The sequence below is a fragment of the Arachis ipaensis genome, chromosome B5 (assembly GCF_059453495.1).
Source record: "Arachis ipaensis isolate K30076 ecotype BB chromosome B5, ASM5945349v1, whole genome shotgun sequence".
NCBI classification, from domain to species: Eukaryota; Viridiplantae; Streptophyta; class Magnoliopsida; order Fabales; family Fabaceae; genus Arachis; species Arachis ipaensis.
This window is the reverse complement of record NC_142440.1, coordinates 54,401,697-54,412,253: the sequence shown is the minus strand read 5'-3', so window position 1 is coordinate 54,412,253 and position 10,557 is coordinate 54,401,697. Positions and strand designations below refer to the sequence as shown.

At 40.9% G+C, this 10,557-nt stretch overlaps 1 non-coding gene across 1 annotated transcript; it reads right to left on the bottom strand.

Moving 5' to 3' along the window:
• Positions 1–2,880: 2,880 nt before the first annotated feature.
• On the bottom strand, positions 2,881–2,987 carry LOC148564223 (small nucleolar RNA R71). Its single transcript, XR_015883854.1, has one exon. It is a non-coding gene; the product is annotated as a small nucleolar RNA R71 (small nucleolar RNA).
• Positions 2,988–10,557: the final 7,570 nt, after the last annotated feature.

Here is a 10,557-nt window from a genome sequence, read left to right as displayed (position 1 = left end):
CGTGACCTCTAACGTGGAATGGGTACTAACTTGCAAAGTTAATGAGAAAGGTAATCGACAATAACACCCTCGAAGCCATCATAAGCCCACATTAAGAGTCACGTTAACTAAGTTAATGTGAACTCTAACGTAGAAGAAGACAACAAGGCCAACGTTAGTGACACTCTCCTTTGTCACTAACGTTGGACCAAGATCATAATTGGCCACGTTAGTTGCCACGTTAACTTAGTTAACGTGGGCTCTAACGTTAAGAAGCAAAAGAGAAGCCAACATTAGTGACATTCACCTTTGTCACTAACGTTGGCCAAGCCTCCATAAGCCACATTAACTCCCACGTTAACTTAGTTAACGTGGAAGCTAACGTGGAGAGAGCAATTGATAGCCAACGTTAGTGACACTTACCTTTGTCACTAACATTAGGGTGAACCACCAAGAGCCACCATGAGCAACGTTAACTCCCACGTTAACTTAGTTAACGTGGAAGCTAACGTGGATAAAGAGATGATGAGCCAACGTTAGTGACACTCACCTTTGTCACTAACGTTGGGGATGGCTAGCATTACTACGTTAGAAGCCATGTTAACCTAGTTAACGTGGACTCTAACGTGGGAAAGGGGCACATTGGAACGTTAGTGACAAAGGTAAGTATCACTAACGTTCTCGAAGAATTGGCACTGCTATGTTAGAAGCCACGTTAACCTAGTTAACGTGGACTCTAACGTAGGGACAAGGGAGGACTCTCCACGTTATTGGGAAAGGTAAGTCCCAATAACGTATGCGAAGGACCAAGAGGCAACGTTAGTGGTCACGTTAGTGCCACTAATGTTGAAGTCAACGTGATTATATTTGGGTTAGGAACGTTAGTGAAAAAGGTGATTGTCACTAACGTTCTCGAACCCACACTTTCACTTAACGTTGACACCACTAACGTCCTGAGTCAAAGTGCCTGCCTACTTCACCTTTTCTCTCTGCAAGCAAAGCTAAGCCCAATGAAAAGGATAACTGCTTCAAACTCAAGATTCAGAGGCCCATACCCAAGACTTGAAGAGCCAACTAGAAGATGAGAAGAGTAGTATATATAGGAGTAGCTTTAAATTAGTAAAGGAGTTGGAAACTTTAGGGAGCCTTTGGCATAGAACTACTCTCTGTATTTTACTTTCTCTGCACTTCTAGTTTTACTTTCATCATGTATTCTCCATCTTGGTTTTCATTTTCCAGAGCTATGAACAACTAAACCCCTTTCATTGGGTTAGGGAGCTCTGTTGTAATTTGATGGATCAATATTAGTTTTCATTCTCCTTCTTCTATCTTTTCTCTTGATTTTACTAGAAGCTATTCATACTTGGATCTCTTCTAAACCTTGAAAGAGGAATGAAGAGATCATGCTAGAAATGCTTTCTCATGCTGGACCAAATTGGGTTTGGATGGATATGTGACTATAATCCTACCAACACTTGATTTGGGAAATGCATGTGGTATAATCAGTGACCATAATTTATCTCTTCTCATGAGCAATTGACCAAGGAATTGGATATTGATCAAGATTTGAGAGATTGAATTACCAAGAAATTGGAATTCGATCACTTAAGATTGCCAAGGAGATCAATGAATGTATTGATTGAGGAAGAGATGAAAATGAACTTGATCCGGAGAATGCAACATCTCCTGAGCCCAATGAACTCCCCATTTCTGATCTTACCCACTCTCTTTAATTTCTGCCATTTACTTTTATGAGCAATTACCCCATTCCCGTTTAAGATTCTGCAATTTACTTTCCGCCATTTACATTCAGCTCTTTATTTCTAGCATTTACTGTTTCTGCTATTTACTTTCCCGCCATTTAATTTTCTGCAAATCTCAAATCAAATTCTGGTTCGCTCAACTAGAACATTCCTCTAATTAAAGTTGCTTGATCAATCAATCTCTGTGGGATTCGACCTCACTCTATTGTGAGTTTTTACTTGATGACAAATTTGTTGAGAGACAAGTTTTGTGCGTATCAAGTTTATGGCACCGTTGCTGGGGATTGATTTTGAATCAACAATGATTAAATTGGAGGATAACTAGATTGAGCATTTTTCTTTTGTTTGATTTAAATTTCTGTTGAGTTAATTCACTTTCAGTTTTAGTTAATTTCTTCCCTTCCTCCTACTTTTTCGTTTATCTTTTTAGTTATTTACAATTCAGTTCTCTAACCCACTAACTGTTTGATACATTGCATCACTCACACTAATAGTAATTCTAACAGAATACTTTATGGATCTGTTTCCTTGCTTGTACCTTGTTGGTTGTATGACAGGGAGGAGAAGTGGGGCTTCAACTTCCTTTGATTCTGAACCTGAGAGGACCTTCCTTAGATTAAGGAGGGAAGCAAGAGGAAAAAGAGTAGTGGGTGCTAAGGAAGAGGAAGAGTACTTTGAACTACACATGGAGGAGAATATGGAGAACATTCATGAAGAAGAGGCTCACAACCATGGCAGAGAAGGTCTAGCAAATCATGCTGGGAAAGAGAGAAGAGTTCTAGGCTCCTACATCAACCCAAACCCAGGAAACTGTGGGAGTAGCATTCAAAAGCCAACCATACATGCCAACAACTTTGAACTAAAACCACAGCTCATCACCCTTGTTCAGAACAACTGTTCATTCGGAGGAGGCGTCCAAGAAGATCCCAATCAACATCTAACCACCTTCCTGAGGATATGCGATACTGTGAAGTCTAATGATGTTCATCGTGACACCTATAGACTACTTTTGTTCCCTTTCTCACTCAAGGATAAGGCATCTAAATGGCTGGAATCCTTTCCTAAGGAGAGTTTGACAACCTGGGAAGATGTGGTGAACAAATTTTTAGCCAGATTCTATCCTCCTCAAAGAATCAACAGGCTGAGAGCTGAGGTTCAAACTTTCAGGCAGCAAGATGGTGAAACTCTATATGAAGCATGGGAGAGGTTTAAGGACCTAACAAGGAGGTGTCCACCAGATATGTTCAATAAATGGGTGTAGCTACACATTTTCTATGAAGGCCTGACGTTGGGATTTTTGCCAGTAAAGAATGTCATAAAAATAGTCGCGTTGTAGATATAGTCTCTAAACCGACAAAAATCCCTTCGTACAAACGTTTTGGTTGTCACAAGTAACAAACCCCTTTTAAAATTGATAACCAAGTATTTGAACCTCGGGTCGTCTTCTCAAGGAATTGCAGGGAGGTATGTTCTTATTATTGGTTATGAAGATTGTAAATTGGGGGTTTTGAGAAATTTGGAGTTTGGGCAATGTGCACAGGTATATTTTCAAAGCAACAAAAATAAATAAATAACTATAAAATAAACTCTTGGCAAGGTATGAGAACCGAAAATCCTGTCCTTGTTATCCTTATCAGATGTGATGGAAATTGGATTTCAATCCCACTTAGTTAAGTCAAGTGGACTAATTAGCTTGATCCTCAAGTCCTAGTCAACTCCTGTGGAGAGACTAGTGTTAGAGCAATCCTAGCTAAAGCAAAATTAGCCAATTTCAACCACTCCTGAGTTTGACAACTCAAGTGTTACCAATTACCTAACCAAAGCCAAAAGGGAGAAAATATCTAATTTAAATTAAAAGCAATCTTAAACAGAGCATCAATATAAATAAAGCAAAGCAATCTTAAATCTGAAATACCTCGAATTGCATTAACAAAAGAAATTAAATCTGGCATAGATGTTCATAAATTAAATTGGAAAAATAAATAAAAATAAAGAACCTGGGATTGAGAGCTACTCCTAAAACTAAGAGAAATCCTAAATCCTAATCCTAAGAGAGAGGAGAGAACCTCTCTCTCTAAAAACTACATCTAAAACATGAAAAGTGAATTGTGAGAGCCTCTTTTATGAATGGATGCAATTCCCCACTTTATAGCCTCTAATCTGTGTTTTCTGGGCCGCGAACTGGGTCGAAAACAGCCCGGAAATTGCTGGAGAAGAATTTAAACACGCTGATTTCCGTCACTGCGATTTGGCCGCATGGATCACGCGGTCGCGTCGCCTAGAGTCAGGGGAACTATAGAATATTATATATGAAATCGAAGCCCCGGACGTTAGCTTTCCAACGCAACTGGAACCGCATCGTTTGGACCTCTGTAGCTAAAGTTATAGCCGTTTGAGTGCGAAGAGGTCAGGCTGGACAGCTTAGCAACTTCTCCAACTTCTTGCATTCCTTCCACTTTTGCATGCTTTCTTCCCATCCTCCAAGCCATTCCTGCCTTATAATATCTAAAAACACTTAACACACATATCAAGGAATCTAATGGTAATAAGAGAAGATTAATAATAAGCAAATATAAGATCAAAGAATCATGTTTTCAATCAAAGCACATAATTAGGAAGGCAAATGTAAAACCATGCAAATAATATGAATAAGTGGGTAAAGAGTTAATGAAATCCACTCAATTGAGTACAAGATAAACCGTAAAATAGTGTTTTATCAAGGCCTTTCTTATGAATCAAAGAAAGCAGTAGACCACTCATCCGGGGATCTCTGAACAAGAAGAAGACCATTGAGGAGGCCATAGATGTCATTGAAACTGTAGCAGAGAATGACTACTTCTATGCCTCCGAAAGAGGGAACACTAGAGGAGTGATGGAGTTAAATAATGTAGATGCTCTGCTGGCCCAAAACAAGCTCATTACCAAGCAATTAGCTGACCTCACCAAGAAGATGGAGAGGAACCAAGTAGCAGCAATCACCACCTCATCAACAACCCAAGAGGGAGTGAATGCAGAGGCAGAGAGTGAGCAGGAGCAAGCCAACTACATTGGGAATTTACCTAGACAAAATCATGACCCATACTCCAAGACCTACAACCCTGGTTGGAGGAATCACCCAAACTTTGGGTGGGGGAATCAACAAGATTAAGGCCAAGATCAGAGATGTCACAACCCCAACAACAATGCAGCTCACCAACAATTCACACAGAGAACGTATCAACACCACCATAACAACACCTCTCCACATCCATATCAAAACCAAAATAACACTCCTCATCCTTCTACCTCTAATCCCAATCCACCATCATCTGATGACAGACTCTCAAAGATTGAAAACTTACTTGAAGGCATATGCTAAGAGATCCAAGACAGTAAAGCATTCCGAGAGGAAGTGCAGTCCAATATGAAGAATCAAGATGCTGCCATCAAGAAACTTGAGACACAAATTGGCTACCTATTCAAGCAGATTTCCAGCCACAACCTTCGTAGTGATACTGACTCACACAAAAGGGAGGAGTGTCAAGCTATCACCCTTATGAGTGGGAAGGAACTGAAGGAATTCTCCCAGAAACCACAAGAAGAGGGCTCAAATGAAAAGGGAGAAAAGCAAGATGGAGCTCAAGCTTCCACTTCGAGTTTGCAAAAGGAAGAAGGGATGCCGAAGCTGGACGTCCCAAGAGTTCCATACCCTCAGCAATTGAAGAAAAAGGGGGATGACAACCAGTTTTTGAGATTTTTGGAAATCTTCAAGAAACTACAAATCAACATACCATTTGCTGAAGCAATAGAACAAATGTCACTCTATGCCAAGTTTTTAAAGGAGCTAATGACTAAGAAGAGAAGATGGAAGAACAACGAGACTGTGATACTAACCGAAGAATGTAGTGCTATCATTCAGCACAAACTGCCCCAGAAATTGAAGGATCCCGGGAGTTTTTAGATCCCTTGTATTATAGGGGAAATCACGGTGGAGAAGGCTCTTTGTGACTTAGGAGCCAGCATCAATTTAATGTCAGTAACTATGATGAGGAAGATGAAGATCGAGGAGGCTAAACCAACAAAAATGGCCTTACAACTGGTAGACCGATCGTTCAAATTCCCTCATGGCGTAGTAGAGGATTTGCTGGTGAAAGTGGGAGACTTCATATTCCTGGCAGATTTTGTAGTGCTGGACATGCAGGAGGAAGCCAAGACCTCCATCATCCTGGGAAGGCCGTTCTTGGCCACTGCTGGAGCTGTCATTGATGTCCAAAAAGGTGATCCCACCCTGAGAGTGCACAATGAAAAGATGACATTCAATGTGTTCAAGGTCATGAGTTACCCACCAGAACAATTGGGGGAATGTATGAGGTTGGACTCACTTGAAGAGGAAGTGCAGGAGAGTTTTGAAGAAGAAGAGCCTGAAAGGTTAATAGAGGAGGAGTCTACATCGAGTGAAGAGGTTGCAACAATAGAGATTCGCATACAAGGTGCACTAGAGGAAGAGAATGAAAAGATAGAGGCACCCAAACTTGAGCTCAAAGCACTGCCACCCACTCTCAAATATGCATACCTAGGAAAGAATGAAAGCTACCCGGTCATCATAAACTCATCCCTCAGTCAAGATCAAGAGGATGAACTACTGCAAGTATTGTGGAAGCATATGGATGCCATTGGATGGACCCTTGCTGACTTGAAGGGAATCAGTTCAGCCATATGCATGCATAAGATACTGTTGGAAAATGATGCCAAACCATCCATTCAATCTCAAAGAAGGCTGAACCCAATCATGAAGGAAGTGGTACAGAAAGAGGTTATGAAGCTATGGCAGGGAGGAGTAATCTACCCGATCTCAGACAGCCCCTGGGTCAGCCCCGTGCATGTCGTGCCGAAAAAGGGAGGAATCACCGTAGTTCCCAATGAGAAGAATGAACTAATTCCTACAACGACCGTCACAGGATGGCGGATGTGCATAGACTATCGGAAACTCAATAAGGCTACACGAAAGGACCATTTCCCCCTCCCATTTATGGATCAGATGTTGGAAAGACTCGCAGGACACGCATATTACTGTTTTCTTGATGGTTATTCAGGATATAACCAAATAGTGGTTGATCCCAGAGACCAAGAGAAAACTTCATTTACTTGTCCAAATGGAGTGTTTGCCTACAGGCGCATGCCATTTGGGCTATGTAATGCACCTGCGACTTTCCAACGCTGCATGCTTTCTATCTTCTCAGATATGATAGAGAAATTCATTGAAGTTTTTATGGATGATTTCTCGGTATTCGGAGATTCCTTTACTAGCTGCCTGAGTCACCTTGCCTTAGTATTGAAAAGGTGCCAAGAGACCAATCTGGTCTTGAACTGGGAGAAATGTCACTTTATGGTGACAGGAGGAATAGTCCTTGGCCATAAGGTTTCTAACCAAGGCATTGAAGTGGACAGGGCTAAAGTGGAACTTATTGAAAAACTTCCTCCACCCAGTGATGTCAAGGTAATTAGAAGTTTTTTAGGGCATGCTGGCTTTTACAGAAGGTTTATTAAAGATTTTTCAAAAATAGCTAAGCCCTTGAGCAATCTCCTTATATCAGATACACCATTTATCTTCGATGAAACATGTATGTTAGCATTCAAGCATTTGAAAGAAAGATTGTCATCTGCCCTTATCATTTCCCCACCTGATTGGAACATACCCTTTGAATTGATGTATGATGTATCTGATTTTGCAGTTGGGGCAGTGTTAGGGCAGAGGAAAGATAACTTAGTCCATGTGATATACTATGCTAGCAAAGTCCTCAATGATGCTCAAAGAAATTATACCACTACTGAAAAGGAGTTGCTAGCCATAGTTTTTGCATTTGACAAGTTCAGGTCATAACTCATTTGTGCTAAAGTGATTGTTTTCACAGATCACACAGCACTTAAATATTTGTTTGCCAAACAAGAATCAAAACCAAGATTAATAAGATGGATCTTATTGTTGCAGGAATTCAATATTGAAATCAAAGACAAGAAAGGAGTGGAGAACAAGGTAGCGGATCACCTATCTAGAATCCCTCATGAGGAAGGTGGAACACATGATAAAAGTATGAACGAGCTTTTCCCTGATGAGCAGTTGATGACAATTCACAAAGCACCATGGTTCGCAGACATTGCCAACTTCAAGGCAACTGGGGCACTACCTCCAGGGATCAATAAACATCAAAAAAGGAAGCTCATAAATGATGCAAAGTACTTTGTCTGGGATGAGACATATCTCTTCAAGAAGTGTTCAGATGGAATCCTTAGAAGATGTGTTTCGGAAGAGGAAGGACGAGAGGTCCTATGGAATTGCCACAGCTCTTGCTATGGAGGACATTTCGGAGGGGACAGAACTGCAGCAAAAGTGTTACAAAGCAGATTCTTTTGGCCCACCCTTTTCAAGGATGCCAAAGAACTAGCGAAGAGCTGCAACGAATGCCAAAGATCTGGAAACTTGCCCAAAAGGAATGAGATGCCACAAAATTTTATCTTGGAACTGGAACTGTTTTATGTATGGGGGATAGATTTTATGGGACCATTCCCAACCTCATATTCAAACAAGTACATCTTGGTAGCAGTGGATTATGTTTCCAAGTGGATAGAGGCTATTGCAACTCCAACGAATGATAACAAGGTAGTCATGAACTTCCTCAGGAAGAACATCTTTAGCCGTTTTGGAGTCCCACGAGCACTCATCAGTGATGGAGGGAGTCATATCTGTAACAGACCACTAGAAGCTCTCCTCCTACGATACGGGGTAAAGCACAAGGTTGCGACGCCTTACCACCCCCAAACAAGTGGGCAAACTGAGATATCAAACAGAGAGCTAAAAAGGATTTTGGAAAAGACTGTGGGTGCATCAAGAAAGGATTGGTCGAAGAAGCTAGATGATGCTCTTTGGGCATACAGAACAACATTCAAAACACCACTTGGAATGTCCCCATATCAACTGGTGTATGGGAAAGCTTGTCATTTACCACTAGAGCTAGGACACAAAGCTCTCTGGGCTATCAAGATACTAAATTTTGACAGCATTACTACTGGTGCAAAGAGGATCTTGCAGCTACAAGAGATGGAGGAATTCAGGTCACAAGCCTATGAAAATACCAAGATTTATAAAGAAAAGGCAAAGAGAAGACATGATCTGCATCTTGCACCCAGGAGTTTCGAAAAGGGGCAGCAAGTACTCCTATACAATTCCAAATTGAGACTGTTCCCAGGAAAACTCAAATCAAGGTGGTCCGGACCTTTTCTTGTAACAAAAGTCTCGCCATATGGACATATCGAAATCATGGATGAAGGTTCAGAGAGGACGTTCATTGTGAACGGAGAAAGACTAAAACATTATATGGGCAACATGGGGGAAAACCCCTGAGTAAAGTATCATCTCAAGTAATTGAGGAATCGTCGAGCTCGCGACGATAAAAGAGCGCTCTGTTGGGAGGCAACCCAACCTCAGGTAGTTTCCTTTTAATCTTTATTTCAATTAAGGTCACAAGTTGTTTCCCCTGTATTGCGAGGAGCTAAGTTTCGTGTTCCACACCAAAATAATCCAAGAGTGAAAGTGTAATTCTAAGTTTGGTGTTCCACCAAAGGATATTAGTTAGAATCACACTCCACTTCCAAAGCACATTGCTTGCTCCAACCAATCAAGGGAAACCACTTAGATGTAGTTAGACTTTAGTTAATAATTGTTTTGTTAATAACAAGATATGAGGTTCTCTGCATATATGCAAGGTTTTGTATTGGGCAAGGAACTAAGTTTGGTGTTCACACACCAAATTAAGTTCATAAGTCACAAGCATACATGCAAGCTAACTATTTCTCAAGTGCTTTGGGAACAAGCAACTTCCAATAACTTTGCAGGAATCTTATGAGGAAATGGTGCACCTTCACCCGAGGAAGTGAGGTAGCAAAGACTAGGATGATGACAAAAAGAGGGCAACTAGAAACCATCACCCAAAGGTTGTATTGTACTTAATTCCATGTACTTAGAATGATGAAAGTTGGAAGTCCGAATGCACTTTTGGTTAATAGTTACTCGTTAGTTGGAACCTTTTTAAATTCTGTCTTTTAAGTTTTTCATTGCTTAGGTCTAGGATTGCTAGTCTGAATGTCATTACTGCATCATTTCCTTACTTACTTGTATGCTTGTCCTTGTGAATCAAATGAAAAGATAATGAGTGTTTTATAAAAGACCAGAGTGGAGTTCATACTATGGAGTAAGTTCCTGAGTTTGTGGTGTGGTCATAAGTTAGCTAAGTTGGTTCAACCACAAGGTGAGAAGACAACTATCTGTCATGAATCATATGCTTGAACACACCCCATGAGACTAGCTAAATAACAAGATCCTAATAAGAAAAAGGGAAAGAACAATCAAAGTTGAAGAATAAAAGAAAAATAGCAAGAAAAGAGGCTAGGCACCAAGGGTTTGAGTCTTGAGGGATGTGTCTGTGGTGTTCCTGTACCAAGGATCTGCTTGGATTACTAAGCTCTCAGGGGTGCTTTATCACCTGGTAACTTGGGTTAACTAACCCAGGATTATCAGCTGAAAGTCCACTATCAAGAGCAATCTTTGCTACAGAACATTTAGTAACCCAAAGAGGTGCTGGACACCAAGACCTCAAGGAAAGAAAATAAACAAACCATGTGCCTGTGGTGTGTATGTATGGGGGAGAGACTTGAGGAAGTAAGTCCTTAGGGGTGCTTCAACACCTAGCACCTTAAACCAACTGGTTCGGGAGTGTTGGCTGAAAGCTTATTCTAAAGAGTTGCCCCCTTACAGAGCACTTAGCCTAAGAACACAAATAAG